The sequence below is a fragment of the Ambystoma mexicanum genome, chromosome 1p (assembly GCF_040938575.1).
Source record: "Ambystoma mexicanum isolate Mex_15411 chromosome 1p, UKY_AmexF1_1, whole genome shotgun sequence".
Classification (NCBI taxonomy): Eukaryota; Metazoa; Chordata; class Amphibia; order Caudata; family Ambystomatidae; genus Ambystoma; species Ambystoma mexicanum.
This window is the reverse complement of record NC_090921.1, coordinates 1259770771-1259792382: the sequence shown is the minus strand read 5'-3', so window position 1 is coordinate 1259792382 and position 21612 is coordinate 1259770771. Positions and strand designations below refer to the sequence as shown.

General features: G+C 47.3%; 1 protein-coding gene across 4 annotated transcripts in view; it reads left to right on the top strand.

Moving 5' to 3' along the window:
- The window catches only part of SYT3 (synaptotagmin 3), an 835659-nt gene extending 817580 nt beyond the window's left edge, over nt 1-18079 (top strand). For all 4 annotated transcript variants that reach the window (XM_069605085.1, XM_069605103.1, XM_069605091.1 and 1 more), the window contains exon 12: nt 10948-18079. The gene's annotated coding sequence lies outside the window, so the exon portion shown is untranslated. The remainder of the gene's footprint in view (nt 1-10947) is intronic.
- Nucleotides 18080-21612: the final 3533 nt, after the last annotated feature.

Below are 21612 nucleotides of genomic sequence, written 5' to 3'. Positions count from 1 at the left end.
ACCCCAAGCCCCTGCCCATACCCTTTTAACCCCTTACCTCCTGCCCCCTATATAATTGGATGAGTAAATTACTTTCTAGGAATTCCTGTCGGCAAAACGATGGGCCGGTTACAGTCGAGGTGATGGCAGGAGTTTGAGAGCTATCCAGAGCCTGGAGCATGTAACTGAATAACATTTCCTAATCCCATGCCCTGCCTTCTCACAGTTATTTGGTATCATCTTCGGTACTCCCTCTAGCTCAAAGACTTGCCTTCTTTTGTGGCTTCCTGCACGTCGGCAGTGAGGGGCCATCTTTGTGGATGTTTTGTGTGATCCCTTACCTTACACCCTGAAGGCCTGTTCTATGCTATGGGCACCTTGGGTTGTTGATTGCAAGGCAGGTACATGTTATGGACACCATGCCCGCTTGCATGCCACTTTCATCCCCTCCATGCCATGCTATCCTCCGAAGATGGCCATTCAGAGCCGTAGTCTGGTCAATGCAGACTCAGCCAGGCCTGGGTAAGGTCTTCAGAACCGTCCTTTCACATTAGCCTGTCATGCATGTGTGTCTGGAGCATTCAAGGGGGCTAGGCATCAAATCTTTGATCTACTGTTCCGTCTCCTCGATCCCATAAAATTAGCAGATCACCTTTGAGAATAAGGTGACATGTACATTTCTAAAAGTAGCACAAATGAAACGAGGGCATTCTCTGCCCTCTTTTCATTTGCATTCATATTTGTGAACCTGGCCCTGTGAAGCCAGAAAAGTCTGTGCCCGCTTAATTTCCAATGCAGTTTTATAGCTTGTTTACAATTTAATCACAATGACCTTAAGGCTTTAAAAAATACTATCTTTTGAACAACCATTGAGGCATCAAAGCTTTGATTTTGCAGAGTTCCATCTAACGGTCCTAATTTTATCCACTCTGAAAGGCTGAAAGTCTGTAGCAGTCCTGTGGAGATGGAAGCCACCTGCGGGTTGCGCACAGGGCTATGCACCATCGAAGTGAGGATTACAGCTTCTGTTCAAGAGGATGTGTAAGCGCCTTCCTAAAGATATCCACGCACTGCTCAGTGAAATGCCCATATGGGCTACAATTCTGAGTATAAGGTTGTTATACAGTGACGCATGTATGCATAGTAGTGGTGGATACAGCGACACATGTGTACATAGTAATGGTGGATACAGCGACGCATGTGTGCATAGTAGTGGTGGATACAGTGACACATGTGTGCGTAGCAGTGGTGGATACAGTGACGCATGTGTGCATAGCAGTGGTGGATACAGTAACACATATGTACATAGTAGTGGTGGATACAGTGATGCACGTGTGCATAGTAGTGGTGGGGACAGTGACTCATGTGTGCATAGCAGTGGTGGATACAGTGATGCATGTGCACATAGTAGTGGTGGGGACAGTGACACATGTGTGCATAGTGGTGGATACAGTGACACATGTGTGCATAGTAGTGGTGGATACAGTGACACATGTGTGCGTAGCAGTGGTGGATACAGTGACGCATGTGTGCATAGCAGTGGTGGATACAGTAACACATATGTACATAGTGGTGGTGGATACAGTGATGCACGTGTGCATAGTAGTGGTGGGGACAGTGACTCATGTGTGCACAGCAGTGGTGGATACAGTAACGCATATGTGCATAGTAGTGGTGGATACAGTGACACATGTGTGGATAGTAGTGGTGGATACAGTGACACGTGTGCATAGTACTGGTGGATACAGTGACACCTGCGTGCATAGTAGTGGCGGATACAGAGACACATGCGTGCATAGCAGTGGTGGATACAGTGATGCATGCGTGCATAGCAGTGGTGGATACAGTGACGCATGTGTGCATAGTAGTGGATGTGTGCATATTAGTGGTGGATACAGTGACACATGTGTGCATAGTAGTGGCAGATACAGAGACACATGTGTTCATAGCAGTGGTGGATACAGTGATGCATGTGTGCATAGCAGTGGTGGATACAGTGATGCATGTGTTCATAGTAGTGGTGGATACAGTGACTCATGTGTGCATAGCAGTGGTGGATACAGTGACGCATGTGTGCATAGCAGTGGTGGATACAGTGACACGTGTGCATAGTAGTGGTGGATACAGTGACACATGTGTGCGTAGTAGTGGCAGATACAGAGATGCATGTGTGCATAGCAGTGGTGGATACAGTGACGCATGTGTGCATAGCAGTGGTGGATACAGTGACTCATGTGTGCATAGCAGTGGTGGATACCGTGACGCATGTGTGCAAAGTAAGGGTGGATACAGCGATGCATGTGTGCATAGTAGTGGTGGATACAGTGATGCATGTGTGCATAGCAGTGGTGGATACAGTGATGCATGTGTGCATAGCAGTGGTGGATACAGTGACACGTGTGCATAGTAGTGGTGGATACAGTGACACATGTGTGCGTAGTAGTGGCAGATACAGAGATGCATGTGTGCATAGCAGTGGTGGATACAGTGACGCATGTGTGCATAGCAGTGGTGGATACAGTGACTCATGTGTGCATAGCAGTGGTGGATACCGTGACGCATGTGCACATAGTAGTGGTGGATACAGTGACGGATGTGTGCATAGTAGTGGTGAATACATTGACACATGTGTGCAAAGTAAGGGTGGATACAGCGATGCATGTGTGCATAGTAGTGGTGGATACAGTGACGCATGTGTGCATAGCAGTGGTGGATACAGTGATGCATGTGTGCATAGCAGTGGTGGATACAATGACGCATATGTGCATAGTAGTGGTGGATACAGTTACTCATGTGTGCATAGCAGTGGTGGATACAGTGATGCATGTGTGCATAGTAGTGGTGGATACAGTGATGCATGTGTGCATAGAAGTGGTGGATACAGTGACACATGTGTGCATAGTAGTCATGGATACACTGACACATGTGTGCATAGTAGTGGTGGATACAGTGACATGTGTGCATAGTAGCGGTGGATACAGTGATGCATGTGTGCATAGTAGTGGTGGATACAGTGACGCATGTGTGCATAGTAGGGGTGGCTTCATGACTACTAAGGTCCTGGCCACCCTCACAAAATTTTAATGGGTGAAATGCAGATAAGCATAATAGCACCTCCCAAATTGTCCCAAATACGGAGTGCGGTCCCTACGAGGACATTCAACCAACAGCGCGTTGGGACCATAATTCTGGTGAAATGTGCTATACAAATGACAAAATGAATGAGAGGGGTTGAGGTAACTGGCTGGAGTAATTGCACCGCCAGGCCCCAGAGTTCAGGGTATACACCAAGGACAAGCGCTGGGCTTCAGGCATAGATTCTGCCTGAAACCAACAAGAAGATTCCTTTGATTTGATCCTGTTAGAGGTTGGGAATGAGCACCAATAGCAGTCAAGGTCCTGGAGCAAAGCCTCCTCTCACGTCCACCCTGCTGCTTCTCCTTGCTTCATTTCCTCCATTGCCATGGATACCGCAGAATTCCCTCCAATGCTGCAGCTCTCTCTACCAGGTAAAGGGGAACGCAGTGGAGCACGTACACATGCCCTGCAGTACTCAGAGGGTCAGAGCCACACAGCAGCTTTCCCAAGAACCCAGGACTGCATATCAGCACAATGCAAACCTGCGGAGATTCGAATCCTAGCAGCCTTACACACTATCCCTTCCACCTCACTGTGTGCACTATAACACTCCCAGTCACTAGCCCCCGCCCCCCTGAAACATTGTGTTGCAAAAAAACATTCCTAGACACCCCTAGCCCCTTACCGCGTGAAATACAGCACTCCCAGTCACTCAGCCACCTCCCGGGAGGATATCTCGGGAGCGACGAGCTCGCCTTAAAAGCAAGACTGCGCCTAGCAACACAGGTTCGATCCCCGGGTCCTCGCTTGGTGAGTTATAAATAACCAATTATAATAGCAAAACAAGACTCCCATCTCCCTGTGCAAAATAACACACAGTCACTCCTCCGCATTTTAGACCATTGTGTGCAAATAACACTCTCAGGCGTTCCTTTCCCTTCCTCCTTTCTGTGGGCACTTCAACACCCACCCATAGTCACAACTGTTCCTTATTCTCCAGAGTGCAATATAACACACACGTATGCCCAACTGTGTGAAAAATGAAATGCCCGGATCCTTCTAACCTGTAGTTTGCATCTTAACACCCCTAGGGCCTCATTAGGACCCTGGCGGAGTGGGTTTCCGCCAGCGCTAATCGCGGCGGACCCGTCCGCCGTACTACGAGTTCCCTTAGCGCCATGGCGCCGTTTTCCGCCTGGTTTTACCAGGCGGAGAAAACCATGGCGCTACGGGACCTCGTTGTTAATTACGCCACCGTATTTTACGGTGGCGTAATTAACTCCTTCCCCACTCCCATTATACCCTATGGGGCAAGAATGGGAATGGGGAAGGGCAGAATGGGGATTGGGGATTTACCGCTCCGCCAAGGTCGGAATGGGGCGGTAAATCCGCCAACCCCCATGGCGCTATCGACGGCTTTCCGCCGTGCTTCGCGGTGCATTTAGCACCGCGAAATCCGCCAGGGTCCTAATGAGGCCCCTAGTCACTTCTGTTGCTTACACCCCGAGTGAAGTGTTGCAGCTGCGATTCCTGTCCCTGAGACCCCCATTGTGTGCCACATAGCGTTAGCTCCTGCCTTTTAAACCGCAATGGGTACAAAATAATGCTCCCAGTGACTCCTTTTAATTATAGCCCACCGTGTGCAAAACAACACCCCCAGTCACTCCTGTGCCAAATACACTACTCTGCCAACATGAACACTCCCGGACACTTGTATCCCATTTATTTCACTGGCCTTTTTTTTATGAGTGTAGGCGTAATGGTTAAAAGGCTGGTATTTGAAAATGCTGCCTTATTTTACCGAAACGTGTGTAACGTGGTGGATATGAAGAATTAGCACATGCAGTAATGGGATTTCCGCACTCCCAGGCGCTCCTGTCTCCTCCAGCCGTGTGTGTGCTACATAATACTCCCTGTCACTCCTGTTCCTTATACCCCACTGTCTGCAACATTCCATATTAACCTTGTGTCATATGCCCCATATAGTGAAATTGAGGCCACTCAGTTACTCGCGTGCCTTAGACAATGCCTAACGCAAAATAACATGCCCTGACACTTCTATATCCTCTACTTCATTATGTAGAACATTGCACGCCTGGACACTCCCCCCTTACACTACAGCATGTCCAAATGAAAACTATGAGACATACTTTTAACTTTACCCTCATAACTACACACCCCATTGACAGGCCTATATGTTACTGCATCAATTAATTAATAGCATGCCTCTTTAAGCAATAGAACCCGAGGAGGGGTGGCATTACCAGTAGGGTAATGCCCCTGGGGCGATAGTTAGAAGCTAGAGCGAAGCAAGACCTTTAACGTAGCCCCGGGGGCATTACCTGCCCGGCAACGCCCCCGTTCAAGGGTACTATGGCTATTAGTACCCCGACACGTCGTACCAGGGTACTTACAGCATTTTATTCCCAATTTGAGAAACGGTGTTGAAACTGTTCCTCACCTCTAGGGAAAAAAAGCACAGAAAATGGCCATCAGGGAGAAGGGACTACACGTTGTCCCTTCTTCCTTCCCATGACGGCCATTCAAAAAACGAATTAAAAAGAAAACATAAAAGTTGGCCGCCACAGAACCGGAGTAGAAACTTCATGTAGTCCCTTCTCCCCTTCCATGGTGGCAATAGAAAAAAGGAAACAAAAAAGATGGCCACCAGGGAACAAGGAGAAGAGACTACATGTGGTCCCTTCTCCCTTTCCATGGTGGCCAGGACACAACAGCCCGACAAAGGCTTTGTTGGGCTGGTAACGACCAGCCAAGGGCCAATGAGCTTGCTTGATATAGAATTTTACATACAATTTGATATAAAATGTAGTATGCATTTCCATATGTTTTATATCGATTTAATGACTCCAAGACTATAAGTTGTTTATTCATTTTATATACATGTTATATTAACTGGATATAAATTCTATATATAGTATAGATGGCATCAGGATACTCCAGACGTTTGACGGCATCTAAAAATAACCCTAGACAGAGGCATGGCACCCAAACATCTGGAGTGTCATGACATTATCTTTACTATATATAGAATGTATATTCAGTTAATATAACATCTATATAAAATGTATGTAAAAATGATATCCAAGGTTAGTTAGCTAGTAATTAGTTTTCAATTCACTGCTGTGTTTCAACTTCCAGTTGATTTTCATTTTACTGCTGTTTATCTAATCTCAGGCATGTTCCCTCTTCCCAGGTATCTCAAATCTATTTTTATTGTATTGACTGTTATGTCTCCAATTTAGGCACTTTTCCCTCTTACCAGCTATCAATTAGCCCTGTGGTGCACAACATACGGTCCGGGGGCCAAATGCGGCCCCCCATCCCGTGATGTGGAGCCCGGCAGGAGTGTTTACTTTTGCAATGAGATACGGCCCACTTCAAGCAGTCTGCCGCATTTCATTACACAGGTAAACAAACAGTTTGCCCAGGACCATTGCTGGCTAGAGGGCCAGCAGTGGAGACGGTCATATGCAATGGATAGCAGCACCTTGGTCGCCTTTCTTCCCAACCAATCGTATTTTAGCATTTTTCCTGTTTATTTGTTCCACGTTCCTTCAAGAGGAGTTAAGCTGCTGAGCAGAAACATGTCACTGCCCTTTGAAATGCAAAGTGACTTTAATTTAATGCCCAGTCAATGGTGTCACACTTGAATAGTGACAACTGAAATTAGATTCAGTGTTAGTGTAACAAAAGCTTTCTGATTCAACACTTGATTAGCAGCGGAACAGGTGGGGCAGATTAAATTTCATATTCACACCACAGTGTTATTTTTAAGTTAATTTGCGTGAGCCTGCTGAGGAGGGAAATGTGATCAGCGATAATTTGGTAAAATGATAAAAAAAGAGGGAAGCAGGGCAAGGGCCTCTGCAGTGTTTTATGACAGATGTCCGCAATGGTTCTTCTGGGAGTGCCAGGAACAGAAGCAGATTTAAAAAGATGATAAGAGATTTATACTCACTATAAAATCAAATAGGGCATTAAACCAAGCTGTATGATAAGGCTTTGTCAATCTCTTCTTTACTATGCATTTAATTTCCGAAAGAAATGAAAGTGAGACCTTCATACATGCCAACATGTCCCTTGACACTCGACAGATGCTGACCCAATACTGTTTTTCTCTTTGCATTCTGCAACTTGTGGTCCTGGGTTTATAAGTGAGAAATCCAGCAATTCAAGTGCTACAATTAACTAAGAAAACCTGGACTGGGCTAGAGCCTTTGGAAAAGGGATGCTAGCGGGTGTATGAACCCCAGTCATGCTCTTGGGGAGTGCAGTGCAAAACGAATTGCTCATGCTGATACGTTCTTTCAAAAATACCCAATAACCATAGAACAAAACCAAATAATGCAAATAAGGGTTTCGGGCAATTGATTGAGTGTAGGGATGTACCGAGGAGCACATAAAGAGGCTCTGCTGGTTAACTGTGGCACCCAAAGGTAGATGGGAGCAAGCTCATGGAGTGTTGCTTACAGAGGGTTTAGGGGGGCGAGGGGAGAGAGAGAGGGGGAGAGAGACAAAGAGAGAGAGAGAGAGAGAGAGAGAGAGAGAGAGAAAGAGAGAGAGAGATGGCAAAATAGGGAGAGACACACAGAAATGGCAACATAGGGAGAGAGAGAAATACTAACAGAGAAGAGGGACGAGAACGAATGACAGTAAGAGTGAGTGAGTGAGAGAGAGAGAGAGAGAGAGAGAGAGAGAGAGAGAGAGAGACGGGTAAAAAGAGAGACTGAATGTGGCATTGGCAGCAGCTGAAGATAGATATGTGAAGGCAGTAACAACATGGAAACACTTTGGGCCTGATTCATGGAAGTGTTTTCTAATGGCGCAATCCCATAGTAAAACGTTCTGTGAATCAGGCCCTTTATGTTCATTTGGGTGAAATATATGGTACTGAATGTCGTTGCAGCCCTCCCCACTTGCAAATGAAGTGTTTATCTGCTGGTGGTAACTTAACATGGGTGAGATTGCAGGGGCGGGGGCTTACTTACTGGAAATCTTCATTACTCCTAGTTCTGGTCTACTTAGTCCCAGTACTTACTCTTCGAGGGCCCCACCTTCATGACCAGGAAGCTTTTTCTGTTTCATTGTCCTTGCTTCATCCCCTTGCTCATATCATTTGGTCACCCCTCAATCGCTCCATGCAACACATTAGTAGTCTGGCCCACGGCACGCAGCTTCGAAGGTACATTCGGCGATCCGAGAAAATCAGTTTTGCAACCCTGATTAGCCTAACTGTGTCAGGTAGCAGTTTCCTGCTTTTAGCCTAACTGCAAGAAGAGAGCTGTCCGAATGGGAGGGAGACCTAGGTGTGCCCTTACCTAAAGAGGGTCAAAAGGGAAACAGGGGAGAGACATGTGTCTGAATCAATTGGATCACTGATAGAGGGCCTTAGAGGAAAAAAGGGGAGAGAGGCGTGTCCCGATCTCAGAACACAGGGAGTGGTTCCCTCTTCTGGCAGAGCCTGTGGGGGTGATGGTTGCTGCACACCAGGGGGTGCTAAGGGGAGAGGATGTGGGCAGCACTTGGTCTGAACACTGGGAGTGGAAAAGTTACTGCCACTGAATTGCCCAATGAGGACCCACTCTTCTCCACACAACATAGGAGTGGTAAGTGTAGCAAAGCAGAATGTACAACTCGGGAAGGGATACGGCCACAGTCAATCAAAACATAGGGGGCAGGATAGGGTACCCCCACTAACCAACCCTACTAAAAATCTCATTCTTCTACATACACCACTCAAACTCTGAACCAAACACAACCATACCTCTACAGCACAACAAACCACACACACTTTACTACACCACAAAAACAAAACAAACCACACATAGGCTCGCACAACAGCACACAGTGGCTACCAACCAAAAACACACCTATGCTCAGCGAATGGTGTCAACCAAACTGAAGTTGCCAACAGCACATCACAGCTCTCTTGCTCTTTCCCCCCGCTCAGTCCTACTAACTTACCCCCCGCCTTCCCTTGCTTTACATATCCACCAGAGCAGCAACGAACCACACACGTGGCAAAGGTGCACGTTATAAAACCCTATAACATAACATAAAATGACATCAATTTGATATCAATGGTACGGGACTCAGGAAAAGGGGCAGGGCTAAGACCAGAAATGCGGGACTCAGGAAAAGGGGCAGGGCTAAGACCAGAAATGCGGGCGGGCCATCTGTCAAGATTTAACATGGAAAGAAAGGGTACCCCCCCTGTACTATTGATATACCCAATTACTTCTTAGGAAATCTCTGGATCCTATCCTCAACATTGATGAATAACCACAGCCCTGGTTTGGGCCTAAACCCAAGTAACATGACATAGTAAGAGAAAAATTCTATTAAGAAGATTTTGGTAACTTTTGGTAAGGCAGTTGCGAATGCATGTAACACTGCAGAATTGCTGCAGCTGACCCAGACAGACACACGCACGCACACCATTATCTGTGTCATTAGCAACCGGCAAAATATTGTGCAACATTCAGTGTACAAGTGTAGGACACAGACCAATAGAAAAACAAAGGCTGCATTCCATAGAAACCCTTTTCTCAATTACAAAAACTCCTGTCAGATGGAGCCTGCTCTAACCAGATCAAGAATAAAGGCCATCAGATGGACCTTTTCAGAAGGAAGGTGAGACAAGAGAGTGAACATGCTGGGACCTGGGGGCAGGGTTGAGGGAGATGGGGGGGGGGTGGCACAGGACATGCATTGGGAGGTATTGAGGACATGATGTTCATATGGTTCTCAGTGATACTTTCGCATTTTAAATGCTGAATGCAAAAAAGACTGTTTTTTGGGGGCGTTTTTTTGTGTGAGCTTTAAAATGCTGAAATATCACATACTGCCCCCCCCCCACTCAGAAGGTGATACCGCCCTACCACAACCCTCTCCCGCTGGCCCAACCCCTTACTTCCTCACCTACCACCCCCTTTCCAGCCCAACATACACTATCTCCCCAAACACACACACACATACACACTACACATTAAACACACTTATCTCTCTCAATGCGCCTTTCCCCTCCTGCCCACGCTTGTCAGCCCCTGCGTGCACTCGTGTGCGGCAGGATCATGACAGTTTGATTTCAAAAGATCGCTCTGCGCGGTCACAGAGCGGTATTTATAAATCGACCTTTTTTGTTGTTTATAAAAACAATACCGTTCATACAGGGGAGCAGAAAGGGAGGATGAAATAGGTCACAAGAGGGAGGGGTATCCAGTGATAAATGTGCCTGGGAAAAGGTCGTCTCAGGGTGACATTACCCCAAATTTGCACTCCTACGAATATCAAGCACTTTCCCCAAATATTGCAGGACTGGAGTTAGAATAGCAATTCACGCCCATCCTAGAATAAGTGGGGAAAAGACTTTAGGGGTGCAGGAAAAACAAATCGCCTACCTGGCGACTTTTTACCCTGGGGACATTTTCACATACCACCAAGGGAGGTGGCACCAAATACTGGTCTTTGGGGGAGGGGAGGTGGAAGGATCCACCTCACTATTGGAGAGATTCAGCACGTGGAAAATGCTGTGGGAGGAGATCAGACAAGTCAAGGGCGACATTGGACAAAGGGGGGAGGATTGACCTCATGGAGATACGCAGTTTTATCTTACATTGAAAGGACAAGTGCTGTATGTCGAAATAACCCAATTTACCAGTAGGATTTGGACTGAATTAAAACTTGCTCAGCAAAATGAATACTAACTGTCCCTGTTCTCTCGGTCTTTCATTCCCGCCCCTGGTCTTCCTTTCTCTCCCCCTCTTTTCCGATCTTTCTCTTTTCTTATTTCTCTAACGCCTTCTCATTCACTCCCTCCCATCCCTCCTACACTCACTCTTCTGTCATTTCTCTTCCCCTCTCTCACAGGGCTTGCGAGCTTGTGCTTCTCTCTCTCTTTCATTTCTGAGGAAGAGGGTCCTGCCCTTGAGGAAGATGCAATGATGGATGGAGAGCCAGACTTGGCGTTCGGAGCCGAAGGAACCATTTCGCATTTGATTTTCTCGAAGCCATATAGCACTGAGTTGTTTCACAGGGAGTGGCCTCCCAGCCCCATCTTCCTTCCCTGCCCGGCATTGGTGAGGCAGATATGTGGAGGTCACAAGCTCGGCCAGAGATGGAAGTGAGCCCACCAAGGACATAAGAGTGCCCACCGAAGATGCAAGATTGCCTGCCGGGCCTGCAGTGTCCTGCCGCAGGGCCCTGGACATATACCCATGTGCTGAGGCCCAACCAGTGACTGAAGAGGAGGGTCCGCCACAGTGCGGTGACTTGCATGTGAACGATCACTTTACCCTTTCTTATGTCTCCACCCCAAGCCCCATATCTCCCAATGCCCATTGCTGGAGCAGCAAACAGCAATGGCCTTCAATTATTGACACCGCTAAAAAGCAGCAGCTGCCAGTGGCCCCTACATCCTTTCACTTCAGAGATGACGCCTACTGCCCATTGGCCACTGGAGGTTCCCTGCCCTCTGAGCTTTGCCTGACCTGCTGGACTCTTTGCTGTGGCTTGGGCATGATCTGCTGGATCCGCTTTCTGTTCAGTGCAACTGGCCTGTTGGGCTTTGCTCCTGTGCCTTCAGAGCTGTTCCTAACCTGGACTAACCAGCAGTCCTCTCTCCTGTGCCCTCACAGAACCTGTTTTGCTCCATTCTCTCTTGTGTTGTTAGAGTGGACCTTCCCAATGCTGTTGGACTGACATACTGGGACCTCACCTTCCCTTGTTTCTTAAGAGATGTGACTGACTTGCTGGACTCCCCTCGTAGTCTCAGAGCTCGGCCTGACATTCTTGACTCTCCACTGTGCTGATAGACCTCAGTCTCCCCTGCCCGACTCTCCCTTGTGCACTCAAGATGAACCTAATCTTCTGGACTCTATCCTTTACCTTGGACGTAAACTGTCAGACTCTTCATGTATGCCGGGACATAACCTGACAGTCGTTCCTCTGTTAGTTTAGCTCAACCTGACCTGATGGACTCTGGAAATACCGCCTCTGCACTTGACATGGACAGCCCCTTCACCCTAAGAATTTGAGAGACATGATGAACCTCCTACGGTTCTTCCGTCTGAGATGGACCCAGCCATATGCCTCAACTGGATCTGACTTACTCGACTATGCCATCATGGCATTAATGACTGGCTGTAGTTTCTCCTTTGCCACAGGCCTGACCTACTTGTCTCACCACTGGCACCTACCCCCAGGGGTCTCGGAACTGTATGTGACCACTTGGACTTTCACTTGTGCCATATTGTCTTGACTTGAGCTGCATGATTTCACCTCTATGCCAGGAGAGAAGGCACCCGATTGACTTCATAGGAAATGCCAACCAAAATAAAAAAGGAAACATTGATATGGTTTGGGTGGTGTTGTTGGGTGCAAACATGGATGGCAGTGAGTCTGCCGTCATATCCTCCACACCTCCAGAATCCCCTTTTCTATGGAGGTGAGTGGATCATGGTGTATCAGTAGACTTTCGTTGATTATTGCATGTGTAGGTTGGAGGCTGCACAGTGCCCGGGCTCAGGGCAAAGAGTGGCAAGGTAGAAGAGAGTGGGTGTTGAGGAGGGGGCAATGCCAGTGCAGAGGACAGACACTGCCAAGGTAAAGAACTGAGGCAGAGGACAGACAGGTTCACAGCAGAGGACAGACGGTGCCCGGTTGGACAGATAGTGCATAGTGAGAGTGTTTATCCGATCCTGGATACAGTGTCCTTGTCACTGAGGCTGGCTTTCTTATTCAAAGTGCATGGATTGTGTCCATCGAGAGTGTGCTCAGAAGAAATGATTTTCTCCCAGAGCAGCAAAGGGGCCCATTGTTCCCCCTCTACTGAATGAGGGGCAGTGCATTCCCAAGATCCATGATTTGGTCCCACCTGGTGCCCACTGGAGGGACCTGGAGCTTTAGAGAAGTGAACCTGAAACCTCACTATAATGCCTGTTCTCAGGGAGACACTCTCCTGTCATCTAGAAAAGCTCTATCTATAAAGCCAGAAGATACACCTATTTGACTGGGAGAGACTCCCTATATTCCAGAATCTTCAGGAATCTGATATATGATGTTGTATATTTAGCCATGAAGACCTTCCCAGAGGAGGTACTCTAACATCCCTAGGGGACTGGCTCACCATGGTACATGGTGCACTGACATGCCATTGCCAAATCAAGAAACATCCACTGAGAATGACAGCTTAGAAAGGTGACCATTTCAAATCTCAAGAGTAATACGCTGATTCACACTCTCAATTGCTCTAGTTTATCTATCAGAAAAAACAGATTCTAGCTGGGATCACTGCCATACAAAAACACAGCCATCCAGGACCATGCTTATCAGTACTGTAAAGTGTTAACCTAAAGGCCAGCTTTGTTCTCCATCCCCTGTCTCTGAGGCCTTCCTTATTGTATGTCTCTTAGGAACGTTCTCAGTGTGTCTCTCCGAGGTTTTTGTCTTCGGGTGCCTTTGAGACATTTGGCACCTTGCACCCCTGCTGATTCTTTGCTTACCATGTGTCCTCGATACATCCCCATTGTGTCAACTAGAGACTTGTCTCATCATGTTTTGTTGTTAACACCCCTTATCCTGCATTCCAGAGACTTTACCCATTGTGTGCCCATGAGATTTCTTATTGCGTCTCCGTGTGACTTCCTCCGTTGGCATCTTTGAAACCTTCCTCAATGTGCACCCAAGGAAATGTGCTCATTGATTGTCCTCGAGTGTCCTTGAGAGTTTCCCTCTTTGCTTGTCCCTGGGATTGTCCTAATAGCGTGTTCTTGAGAGTTATCTCAATGTTCATTCCCTACCCAAAGTGGTATGTGTTGTGTGCCATTGTGACTGTGTATTTTGGACCACTGAAAATGTTAGCATTGTGCATCCCTGAAAATGTCCCTACTTTGCCTGTTTAAGACCTTCTTCTTTATGAATCTTTAAGTCTTATCCCCTGGTGGATCTTTAGGGCGTTTTTCATTCACTTATTGGGACTTTCCTCTGGTAGTCATGGACATTTTTGATCATGGTGCATCTTTATAAATGTCCTAATCCTAATTAGGCAAATTTGAGACTTTTCTCATTCTGTTGTGTGCTCTTCGCAAATCTCCTATTAGGGGTCCTGTGTCCTTTAGACTTCCTCCTCGGTGTGTCTTTTAGACTTTCCTAATTGTGTGTCCTTGAGATTGTCCTAGCCGTGCTTTCTTGAGGCTGTGCCTCTTTTTGTATCCGTATGACTTTACTCATTATGCTTCTTTGTGCATCTCTATGTCTTTGCCCACTGTGCACCTCTATTCATCCCATTGACTTTATCCGCTATGGCTCTTTATGCATCCCTTGGATGTTACCACTGTGCGTCTTTGGGCATCCCATTGATTTTACCCACAGTGGGCCTTGTTTAGAGTGTGGCAGAGTTTATAATCCACCGGTTTTCCGCCAGCAGAAAGATGTCTATGTAGAGCTAGCACTCCACAGAAAGCTGGCAGAAAATCTGCTGGTCTCCATGAATTACAACGGAAGGTGGCCGATTTTCTGGCGGCTTTTCGATGGTGGATAGCAATGTACAGCTGGTGGACTGCTATCTTTAAAAAGACTTCTTACAGCCGGTGGAAAAGCGGCAGATTTTAGCATCCTCCAAAATCTAAATGAGTCTCTCTGTGTCTTTGTATCCCTTTGCATTTTTTATGTGGTCCTAATTGTTGGTCATGACAGGGCAAGTGATCACATTCTTTCGTGGTTCTCCTCTATCCAATCTCTAAGCAATATGAGGGTATGTGCTGCACACCCTGGGCACACACCCTTAGATCACCCACGAATGTAGACTTGGGTGGGGACTTTCTGCCTACTGTATTCCATGTTTGGAAGCCGTTTCTTTTGGGTGCCTGATGTCAGAGTCAGCCCTATACGTCTCTGCCCAAGGCCTTCATGGTCTTGTTGCCACCCGTTCCTGCAACTTTGACTTTTAACAGGTGGTACTTCCCAGAACCCAACCAAACACCCATGGTACATTGAGTGGCATTGTATATGGATCAGCTGCGAAGACCTGAGGGAAGGGGCGCAGCTCTTTGGGTGATATTTTCATTATACTCCCTGCTCAGACTATAACTCTCTGAAGAACTGTGCAAAGGTGACCCTGAAACAGTGTGAGCTGGTTTGGACCCCCTATAAAGTGTCTGGTTTGACATTATGGGGGTGTTTTAGAAAGCCTAATAGCGTGCCCTATTGCCAGAATTCTGGACCCCCCATCGCTGATCGTGGGATTAATAGCAGAGTGAAAAAACGGGCAGGTAGTGTCTCATATGAGGACTATGCACAGGTGACAGCAGTGTTTATGAGGAAATCTAGGTACATGACTGATTGGCATTATGGAAGCCAGAGGCCAGCTCTTCTGGGCACACAGCAAAGCCACCTGCTCTGCGCCCGCACGGTGCAGCACCCCAGACTTCATCACTGTCTGGCCCAAAGAGCAGCCTCACTGCTAGAAACACACAGAACATTTGCTGATATGGTGTAGGCAGACAACGGTAGGACATCGTTCAGAAGGTGGATGACGGACCACTGCACAGGCCTGTTTCTGCTCAGCATTATCCAGGTAGGCAGCTTCACACCATGTAATATGACCCTCACACAAGAAGGGGTCTTCAAACCCTGACACGCGCGGGGTGCGAAAGACCCTCATGTAGTAGGTGTGATACATCTCATCACAAGGGCAGCATGCTCCAGGCCCTCAGACTGGTTGTCTTCTGTTGCAGAACTTGCCATAGGTAATGTGCTATACATATCCAAAATGGAGGGAGTGCTGCAGCCTCTTGCACAGGCAGGATAAGGCAGCCCCCTTGCAGGCAAGGTGCTAAAGAGCATCACTGTGTGTGGCAGCTGAAGTTAGACATGGCAGTGTGGCCTCTGTTTACCTGCAGCCCATGCAGGCAGGCAAATGCCGACTCTCATATCAGCAGATATCAGCGGCCATCTTGTGCTACATTTCTTCCATAGTGATTCCGGCTTACATACCAGCCCCCAGAGCGGATAATGCTAGAGGCCAAACAACTTAGTGGGAAAAAATTCTATGTATTATAAAGGGGACATGTGGGACAGCCCTCACAATATCCCTTAACACCACTTGAAACAAAGAGGGCAGGTGGGCTGTCACACCAGAGATCCACTTCTACCTATTGGGGTAAATGAGTTTTCCTTTGAGAATCCCCAACTCCGATCAAAAGGGGGGGAGGGGGGCAGATGGTCTGGCGCTCATAGAATTGCTCATTTCTTTCTTAGTGGGACAGCTGAGCTAGTCCTCAAAAGGTTCATTACCTCCCAAATATTGGGGAAATTAAAGCGGGTCCTTACGAGGTTCACTGATTCCATTGAGCCAAGTGAGCTTTTCCTAAAGACATTCTCTAATTCCACTCTATTGGGGCAGGTGAGCAGGTCCTATTGAGAATTACTGACTGCTGAACAATGGCCCTTGTCTTTAGGATGTTCCCTCTCTCCCAACTATAGGGCTCAGGTGAATGTGTCCTCGGTAGATACCCTACTCCTGGTGCATAAGGACAGGCAAGATGGTCCACAGGAAACACCCTTACTTCTAAATATGAGTGAGAAGTAATCTCGCACTCCAGAATCAACCATCATACAATGAATGGGAAAAATGCGAGCTAGTCCATAGGTGATTTTTAACTCTTATATATAGGGACATATTTGGGTGTCGAGCCATTAATTTGAAAACAAAAGGATCAAAACGCAAGCATCCCCAGACATATTTCGGCCTCGCTGAGCCTCATCAGTGAGGAGTTGATTGGGTCTCTAAGCCCAGCAGGCACGGGACCCACGTCTGGGCATACCCGTCCCGCTCAGGGTTACAGTAGCAAAACAAAAGAGGTGATTGCTGGAAGGTTTAGAATTAATCTTAACCTCTGACATTGCTCTGGGCAACCCTCCAGGAAATCGTACTTCGCCTGCAAAGCCATTACAAAAGGGGAAAGACGCACAAGTCCACAAGCATCCCCAGACATGTTTCGGCCTCGTTGGGCCTCATCACCGAGGAGGAATGCATCCATCTATCCCCAAGGGACTGTAGAGCTCGTTTCGTTTTCAGCAGATTCCCTAATTCAAGTATAGAGGAGTAATCTGAGCTGATCCTCAGAAAACTACCCAAACTCATATCTGTAGGCTGACAGTCGATTCACTCAGGCTTCCATAAATTCAGTCTACACAGAAGGAGTACATCTTTCTCCAGTAAGATTCCTTAACCCATAAGCTATGGGGGAGGGCAGGTGACATGGTACCCAGGCGATTCCAAAACTTCATTCCATAGGATACAGGAAAGCTTTTCATTACTAGATGCCATTAATTTAACCCATAGAGCACAGGCTAGCTGGTCCCCAGAAGACTCCCAAACGACTCTCCAAAGAGAATACATAAGCTGATCCTCAGGAGATCCAACATCTGCTATTGCTAGAGATCAGGTGAGATCCTCAGAAGATCCTGCGATCACAGTCCCAAGGTTGACTTTGTGCAAAATCCCAAAATGGAGAGCATGGTTGGGGCACAGAGGCCTGGTACTTTAATGTTTCCCTTACCCACCCCTCTCCCACCAGGAGCTTCATTCCCTGACCTTGAGTAGGAGATCATACGTGGCAAGGAACCGAAGACTCTGCATGGACCCACAGCATGTGTCACACCGTGATGGAGAGGCAGGAATCCACCGGTAGCAGAAAAACCAACAACGCGGTGGAAGGGGACTGTCTGTTTTCTGATGAAAAGTTAAATAAACGTTTTAAAACTTTTTTTTTAGCTAAACGCACGTTGGTTTCAAATAGGAACATCTGTCTGTTCTTGGTGTGTGAGAAAAAAGTCCATCTCTGAGCGGCCACTGTAAGCCATAATAAAAAAGAAAAAGTGAAAAAAAAGTAAAAGAGAACCGAAAAGAGGATATCAGTATTTTCTTTTGTAACATTTTTGCAATACATTGGATTAAAGCTGCGGCTAATGTTACTTCAATAAACCCCTGATAATAAGGCAGCGCCTACTGTTGTTTTCTTATGCTGCTTTGTGTTGCCTTGCATTTCGCCCAGTGCTAGGTGCGATGTAACCTTTTCGGTTTGCTTTCCAGCAATAGCATTGGCACTGACCGATGACAACGTAATGTGTGGATTGCTTACCGGTAATCTTCATTATTCCTAGTCCTGTTCTACCCCGTCACAATGTTTACCCTCTGAGGACCCTGGCTCCATGACCAGGCCGCCCTACCCCTTTCCTTATATCACATATAACTCCATGAGACTCACAACCCCATCCAGGCCAAAACGACTTCTGCTATGGACCCAAACATCCCCAGTAGGGTGGGTGGAGTAGGTCGTAAGTATTAGGATGTGGTAGAACAGGACTAAAAATAATGAAGATTACCAGTAAGTTATGATATGATATGATAGTCTATTCGTATAGCGCCTATACACAATGCTTCAAGGCAACAGAGCGAACAAGGGAAAATACAATGACAATCTTACAGGCCATGAACAATAAGGATGTGAAATTATCTATCGTGCTCAGGCTGAAGACATTTCAGATAGTGCAAGAGCTAAGACATAGATAAGGAAGAGAGGCGGAGAGTGGGAAGGAAATGGAAACAGACAGGTGACTACCGTACTAGGCCTGACTACATTTCTGGTAGAGCCGGAGAAAATATAGGTGAGCGAGAGGGGTGCGGAAAGGGAGGGGAGAAACAAAACAAGCGACTATCGTACTAGGCCTGACGACATTTCAGATAGTGCTGCGGGGAGTGGGGCGAAAACAAGTAAGGGGAGGGGGGAGGAGACAGAAAAGGGAGAAAGGGAGAAGAGGAGAGGACAGAGAGTAAGCAGTCAAAAGGAGTGGGGAAGCAAGAGGGGAGAACAAATACAATTGCAGAAGTCAGTAGTAACACATAATGTTGCAAGCCAGGATACAAGATGAAGATGGGAACAGCATGATTCAGGGCCACCATGAGTACAAGATGCAAAGGAAGTCCAGCATGAGAGTTGAGAAAGGGTGACGCACTGTGAATCAATGAAGTCCATAAAAGTCAAATCTAGCATTGGCCACTAGACGGTGATGGTGAAACCAGAATGTATCAGGAAAGACTCCTGCTAAAGTAGACTGGAGGGGGGCAGAGAGGGGGGGGGAGCAGGGTAGAAGAACCATGCAAAACAGGTAACACCTGTGTGCGAGAAGGGAGGGCGGCAAAAGGGAACATCACAGGGTGACCAGAGGGGTTGGGGACGGCCTGTGGTGACAGAGGGAGTAATCACATGTTGGTGCATGCTTACCTGCTCTCTGAGCAGGGGGTTGGGCCCTGGGTCCTCCTGGTCTGAACAGGTCCAAATCGGAATTGCCCTTTTCTTCGTCAGCCCTTCGCTTCAGATGCCTGGCCAAGAGACGCCCTGGATCTAAGAGTTGAGAGCAGGAAGGAAGAGGCTAAGAAGTGGGCGCTGCTTAGTCTAGGTGACCTAAATCCACTTGCACCTGCTCACCACAATACCCCCTGTCCCTCTTTCCCATCCCAGTATTTACTCTCTGAGGTATACACAACCATACAGATGGCTGGGAAAATAAACACACAAACCACAAAAATCCTTGCAGGCACTCACACCATTTATTTCCTTCACCATCAGTGTTCAGTAACTGACCCCAGCATCCCCGTACCAAATGCAGTGGATACATGTGCATGGATGTTCAGGTGGTAATGTCCCACAAATGGTTTAGGGTCATCCCATGTAGCTGCCTAACACATATCTGATATAGATACCCCCCTGGACTCAGACAATTCCTCTCGTGGATCTATCTCCCTTGAATCCTGGCAGGTAAAGGTGTCCCCGATACTTTATGAGCCTCAGTAATGGTTCCTCTAATCCGTCTACTAATCGAAGCCCCTGATGCCCTTCTGCGTGGAGCACTCCTTCCACAGGTAATGAACAGGTTATCCGACATGCGCATACCTTGAGTGTTTTCTAGGTGGAGGAGTACCACCATCTTCAAGTGCAGTAGGTGCCGGGATTCTTCCCCGGAGAAGCGGATGCGAAAAACATTCTGACAGTACCACCTCTGGGACAGATGAAATTGAGAGATCACCTACATTCTGGATCACACCATAACACCAATGCCTCTCGGGAGGACTTTCAAAAAGGAAGGTTTACTTAACAACACCCGCAAATCCCCTGTCATCTGGCTGATGTAATGGACACCAGAAAAATACTTTCATAGTGAGGGACTTCATGGCCACTGACCCTAGAGGATTGAAGGGTGAACCCTATAATGCCTTTAGAACGAACGGTATATCACAAGCTGGTAGACCATACTGCTTTTGTGTCCTAGACTAAGCTTTTCAACAATTTTCAGAACATGTCCCTGCAGAATGATCTCTGAGCCCTAAGGTCCCCATATCGCCTTGATGGCCACTAAATGAGCTCTGAGTGAGGAGACCGACAGGCCCATGTCAAATTCGTCAGTCAGAAATATCAGAAGTCTAGGAATTGGGCAAATATCGGATTGTCCTGTGACTTAGCGCACCATGTAGAAAAGGAGCACCATTGTTTATCATAGGCCTATCTAGTAGCAGGTCTTCTGGTCTCCTGCAGAACTGCGGCTAGTTGAGATGTCTTTCCCTGCCTCCGTTGCACGTCCTTTTTCCTGCATAAGTCAGGGTTTATTTTCAATATCACCAGATCCTCCTCGAAAAGGTAGCATTGAATACCTGAACAACTGCAAAAGGAGGGGAAACCAGCACCTCCTTGGCCACACCGGACCTAACAACAATACCTGAGTCTCTGAGTCCCTGATCTTTGTCAGGACTTTGGGTAATGGAGCCAATGGGGGAAAGGCATATGAAAGTCCCTCCGGCCACTGAACTGTCATGGAATCTGTCTCTACTGCCCCATGCACCTGATATCTTGAGATACATCTGGGAACCTTCATATTTGTCAGGGAGGCAGACATATCAGCTCTAAGCACCCATATTGATCTCTCACAGGGAGGATGGAAAGACTCTGATTAATCAATCTGCCCTGGGGTTGTCGTCCCTCTTCCAGATGTGTGCAGCTCTGGGATGTAACAGATTTTGTTTCTGCCACCTGATTCTGGGACCCTGATCTCAGCCCCCTAGTCATTTAGATAAGCCAGGGCTGTACTGGTGGAAGTTCTGACCAACACCAGCCTCGCCTGGAGATAAAGGAAAACAAATGTGTGGTCTTGCAAATCACTTGCAGCTACCTCCAGTTCGAGGATCTGTGTCCTTCCTGTGCCTCCCACCTGCCCTGTGCTTGAAGACTCCACAGAGTGTACGACCACCCCGCTCTGCTGGCATCTGTAATAAGAGTGGTCTTTGAGGGCCAGCTCAAGGGAAACCCCTACAACAAATAGTGACTGTCCATCCACCACTGTAGTTTGCTCTTTTTGGTGGCAGGCATCCTCAATTCCCTTTTGATGTCACCTAATTGGGGATCCCACTGATTCAACAGATATGCTATTAGGATCCTTACCCATGGCACCTCAAAGACACAAGCTGCCATATATGCCAGC